Below are 6,239 nucleotides of genomic sequence, written 5' to 3'. Positions count from 1 at the left end.
AATGTAATTAACCTCTATTGAAATAATTAAGCCTCCCAATTTGTGCTGCATGAGCAGTATGACCGTAAGGGCAGGTGTGGGCAGCCCCTCTCTGGTTACAGGCAGCAGCCACCACACCGAGGGGCTTTGGATCTCCTCTGCTCCGTGGAGCTGCTTGACTTGTGCTATGAATAAACCACACAGGCTTAGGAAGAAAGCGTCATGATCACAAATATCCCACAAAATACATGGCCCATTCCTCTTGGACTCGACCTGCCTCCTCATAAACTGTGACATTTTTTCTTCCTTCAGCACAGAATTGCTTTATGCCAGTCAGAGAAGCAGGGTTTGTTGTCTCTAGTTATTAATTTACTTTTATTGACTGCAGTGCCTTTCCTTGTTTTATTACCCAATAGCTCACACCAGCAGAACAGCTTTTCTTTTAGGTTACACATGAACGTTTGACTTTCCCAAGGGGGCACCAAGGAGAAGCAAAATCACTGCAGCTCCTACTGGGTGCATCTGCTGCCTTAGCCCCTGCTGACCCTAGGGACACCTTCCACCAGACCAGGCTTCTTACAGCCCCATCCAACCAGCAAAAATGCTGATCCTTTTTTTCCCCTTTTCACTGCTCAAGGCATATGATGAAAAAGCATAAGATTTAGATTGATTTTTTTCTGTCCTAAAAATATGCTCTGAAATGCTTCCATTGTCCATGTGCTGCTCCCTGTGATAAGGCACATTTTCCCTCTATAGCAATTATTTTGAACACCACTATTAGACTGGCTGTGAAAACCCAAGAGCACCACAGAAGGTTCTGGGGATATTAAACCACCAGGTTCCCTGCTGCTGATGGACACATCCCACTGTGCACAGCACTCTGGCTGACATCCTGCTGCAGCTGGGACAGCAGGGAGCTGAAGATTTTTTATTTATTTTTCTTTTTTATTTTTTTGATAAAACAGACAGCTGAAATTAGTCCTCTGCTCAAACAACCATTTGTGATAAAGCTAAAAAATAAAAATAAAAGTAGCTCAGGTGCTTGGCTGACTTTTAAGCCCAAAAGAAGAAATTCCCTGCTTTCCTGGAGCTGTCAGGCATGGGCAATGCAAGTTGATGGCTCAGAAGGGCATGGCAGCCCAGCAGGGACAAGATGCCTAGAAGTTCTGTCCCACTTCCCACCACATTTAGGGATGAGCAGGACCCAGCTGGGAGCAGCAACTCTGGGTACAGAGGGTTAGCAGTGGGTCAGTGCCAAGATGAGGGGCAGAGCAAACTCTGGTGATGGCCCAATGCTTCTGGTGGTGTGTGGAGCTGTGCCAGGGCTGGGTGAACACATCCCCACTGGGGCCAGTGGGCTGCTGCTGGATTAATGAGAGAGGGAGCATCAATTCTAATTCACTGCATCCCTGTCAGCAGTGCTGAGTAACACAGCTGCTCTCTAAATTTGATTATAGCTATATCACTGCTGAAGATAATTGGGGTATGTGTCATTAGTTTTACATCAAGTACAGCATGTATTTTGTCTTTCAGTCATATTTACTTTAACTTCACAGAAGGATTAAATGAAGTTTACAGTGATATGCAACAACTGTTGTGAGAAGGTGAGAATTCAATTGGAAAAAGGAAAGAGAAAAAAACCCCACAAACAGGAAAAAATTAGCTCAGCACTGTCTTATCCTCCCTTTCTCATTCTGCTGTAGATGATTTTCCCAATTGTGCTCATGACCACAGAGGCATTCCTAAGAAGAAATTTAGGAGAAATACCAACACTTATGGGTAGTGAGGTGCAATTAGTAGGAGAAAACTTCTCCTGTGGAGGAGATGCTCACCTTTGAGGCATCCATCCATTGCTCAGTTGTGCATGCAGCATCTTCCCCACCCCTTTTTGGCTTTTTTTTTTCAGATTTTGAAACTGGGACAACTATTTTCTATCAGGCAGTCTGTGTTTAGACAGGTAAAGGACCAGAGTAGAGAGATCCAGGTACAGCAAAGCCCTGGCCAGCAGTGCTTGGTGCTCCAGCTGCTGCTGAAGGACAAGGCAGGGGCAGGAGGAGTTCCTGGTGGGTGTAGCTGAGTGCCAAGCACAGCATCTCCATCTGCTGGCATTCAGAGCCCAGGACATGTTCTGATCAGTGGGTTTATGGGGCTGTGCTGCAGCACAAAGGTGCAGAAAGTGTGAGGAGTTGTCCCTCAGCCCTCCAGACTAACAGGTGAAGCATCTCCCCTGAAAATATGAGGCACAGAGAGACCTTTGGATGCTTCTCCAGAGGTCCCAGCTCTGCTCTTGAAAGAGACAGCATTGAAGATATTAAAGATTTGTTCATTTGTTTGGGGGTTCATTTCTTTGGAAGATTGACAGGCTCCCACAGTGTTTATATGAATCCATTGAGACTCTGTGTTTAATTACACTTGACTGAGTGCATTAACACAACCATGAATTTTTAAAAGCTATCAGTTTTATTCTGTTTGACTCCAAACCCGACAGTGAGTTGCTTTCCAGGGTATCCTTTCCTCCAAGCCCTTTTCCTGGGCAGCTGCAGCTGAGCCCTGACAGCTTCTGAACCCGAGGAGACACAAACCCAAGAGATTTGAAAATGCAAGTGGCAAACTCCAGATTTTAGGACAGAAAAGCAAAGTTCAGGTCCCTTAAGGTTTTTGTTCAGGTCTTAACCTCCCCCCCCCCGCCCCCAGGAGGCAGCACTCTTCCAACTTAAACATATCTCTTTTGAGATAATTTTGTTTGCTACACAAAAATATAAACGATCCTTCATCCTAGAAGCCGCTCTGGATGACTTTTAAAGGTTTTTACCTCTAAAGAAGGTTTCTTGGAAGGATTTCACCATGTGGATGAAAGACTGTTTCATCCACCTATTATTTGGATTTTATCCCTGTGCTTGCCCCATGGAGAACTAGCAGATTTCCAAAAAGTGAACTGCTTAAATGCTACTGACAACACACTCAAAAGCAATATTTTGTTTCCATAAACTGCCAATTTGAAAAATGAAGTGGCATAAAGTACAGCAGGAGGAGAGTCTGGCATCAGCAGGGTGGACGGAGATTTTCCTGTTAACTGGAACCTTTCCCACAGCCTGGAGAGAGGTGGCATCTTGTGTTACTTTTAATCTGCTCAAACGTATTATTTAAACGCTGTGAACTTTAAGTAAAACAGGAATATCTTATAAACATTAGAAAAATGTGCAAAAGGCAGCAATTGCCGGCAGATGAAATCATAATCTGGTGATTAACAGCACCTGAACTTTTGAAAAGCTGCAGTCAGAATGGCCATCGAGCAGTCGTTCCAGGCAGTACTGGCTTGTACCTTGTTTTCTGCTGCCTGAGCAGCCAAGTCAGGCTTTAAATATGTGTTTAATCGGTTGGTAAATGGGGCAGTTTATTACCTTCCTGCAATTCTGCCTTTCACCTGCACTGCAGCAAAGCAGCACAACTGCTGTAGCACAGACCCTCTGCACCTCCACTTACAGACACCTCCTGGAGCAATTCCCAGGAGAACAGGGGAATGTGAGCCCACCCTGGACACCTTCAGAAACAGCTGCACTGAGGGATGGCCTGAATGGTCTCAAGGTCTTACAGTATAAAGGCTTTTATGACTATAAAACTCTCAGTAGCTGCCCTTAAGCCTTTTCACAACTTAATGACGTTAGAAGGTGGCCAAGTTAATCACAGAATCCCCAAATGGTTTGAGTTGGAAGGGACATTGAAGCTCATTTAATTCCACCCCCTGCCCTGTGCAGGGACACCTTTCACTAGAGCAGGTTGCCCCACGGCCACTGCCAGGGAACTTGGGCTCAGAGCAGGCGCTGTGTGTTGGTTGGTGAGGCTCCTCTGTGCTGCCTTGGGGCTGCAGGTGGAAGTGACACCCCAAAAAGTATCCCCCCTGTGCTGGGGACAGCCTGGACTGTGTCCCCAGCACAGGATTGTCACCTGGCACATCTCTCCAGCCTCAGCAGTCAGAGATTTCCATCTGTTCCCTGGGCACTGCATTACCTCTTGCCTTGCACGTGACACTAATTATCAGCATGGACTGATAAGCATAATTAGAACTGGGGAAGTAACAAGGTATTACAAGTGACTCCTTATCAAAGGAGTACAATTCTTAAACATTTGATGTGGACAGTTTTCTAGAATTGGTAATTAACTTTGTCTAAACGTGTCAGAATTTGACCAGCCAGCACTGCACCTCTGGAAATTATCAGGAGCAATCCTCACTGGAAATGCACATCCTGGTCTCCCCACCCATAAGATAAGAGCAGGAAAGAAAAATGATGGACAAGACATCTCTTTGACTTCCTGTTTCATGCCTCTCCACAGACCAGAGACATCTCCCCAGAGAACAAACTCATTTGCAAGCAGATGAGATCAATGGGGAGACATACAGGGCTGCAGGAGTCAGTCCCTGAAGAGGTTTTGCAGCTGAAGGTAATTAAAGCAGAACAAAAATTGCTCCTAATAAAAGAGCTGAAGCTCCCAGTGTCAGAATTCCAGAACCATACAGCTGAGTGACAGGCAGTTTTCATCCTCTTTATTTAGGAGAACCCCAGACAAATTTGTTCTCCTGCCTTAAAGTATATTGACTTTACAAATACACTTTTCCCACTTTTCCCTTTAATAACTGCAAAGTTTTTAAATCCAGTGAAACAGAAGCTGAGGAGGACTCAGGCAGCAGCAGGACACCAGCACAGCAATTGCATCAGGCTGGAGGGCACAGCTGAACTGTGTTTTCCAATCTGTATGCATCCAGTTTTTGTCAGTTTCGAGGGTTTGCACCCTCCTGCTGAGGCCCTGGATGCCAAATGAGATATGGAGCAAGCTGGGTTCCTGTTTTTAGTCCCTGTCAGGCACACCCAGAGTCCTCACTCTCACAAGGAACTTGCCCAAGAGATCCTGGATATTCTGCTGAGCAAGACTCAATACACTAACTTAAATGGATGTTCTTTTCCCAGCACTTGCTGAGATGTTATTCCTCAATAACTACTTCTTAATAATAATTTCACACTTCCCCGTGGAAATGCACCATTTCAGTGAAACAGCTATACCTTCCTCACTGTCTGCAACAACCAGCCTGAGTCATCACGATGTAGTTTGTGGGATAAATCACTAATGCAGTAGATGACCTTATGGAATAATTTTGGAGCAGCACTCTGAGGTTACCGAGCCCAAGATGTAATCAGCAACACTGACATGTGGCCCATTTTTTACATGGCAGAAATGTAACATTTGGTGTAAATCAGGAGGAGGTGAGTGATAACAGATGAGCTCAGCCTTCAGAAGTGGCCCCAGCATGAGGCCATCGATTCCAACATGATGAGAAAATTAAGAAGGGTGATACCTTTCCTATCATTGATCCTATCTATTAGCAGAAACAGCTCACTCCATCCTCCCCAGCTACCTCCTTGCCCATGGCTCACAGGGTCTGCACAACAGGCCATCAGCAGTACATCCTACAGCAACACAACTTTGGCCACAAGGGACACTTGAGGTGGGGATAACACATTTACCTTTATAAGCCTTGGTGCCAGATGCAAGGGGAGCAGCTCCACGTTTACACACAGCTGGGCTCCCTGTCAAAACACCCCATGGTTCCAGAAATGATCCTGAGTGCTGCCTTGTCATCCAAATCCAGCTCTGGGATAACTCGAGCCTGGATCTCCTTCATTAATACACTCAATTCACTTCCCCCCAGATCCTCTGTGGTCTGGTCTCACTTGGTTTGATCACAAGAACTGAAATTTGGACTTGTGATGGAGCCCACATTAGAAAGCCAATCCTTTGTAAGTGACAAGGTGGTGTTTAGGGTTTTTTTTAAAATCTATTTCAAGTTACAGTTCATGCACTGTGGTTTAATTGCATTTGCCCTCCAGCTTTTCCATTAAAAATAGAACAGAAACCAGCACTTCCAGGATGGAAATGAGAATGAGAAAAAGACCTTGTAAAGAGGAAAATGCTATGTTTGGAGAGGAAGAATAATTATTGCCACAGGTATAATAAAGAGGGAAGGAGTCGGATTCTATGTCATATCCAGCGGCCAAATGCAAGTTATTCAGACCTTTCAAAATGAGGTCACACTGTCGCTGGAGGCAAAATGAGAACTGCAGGTTATAGCAGAGCTCATGGATTGATCTGTTTTACTTGAAATTCCAAGATACAATGGTAAAAGTCCTGAGCTGGAAAGAATTCAATCAATGACTTTGGGGAACTTTCTCTGAAGTTCTGCCGTATGACATCACTGACACTAAACA

The sequence above is a fragment of the Lichenostomus cassidix genome, chromosome 22 (assembly GCF_008360975.1).
Source record: "Lichenostomus cassidix isolate B80296 chromosome 22, HeHo_3.0, whole genome shotgun sequence".
NCBI classification, from domain to species: Eukaryota; Metazoa; Chordata; class Aves; order Passeriformes; family Meliphagidae; genus Lichenostomus; species Lichenostomus cassidix.
Note: the sequence above shows the minus strand (reverse complement) of the source record.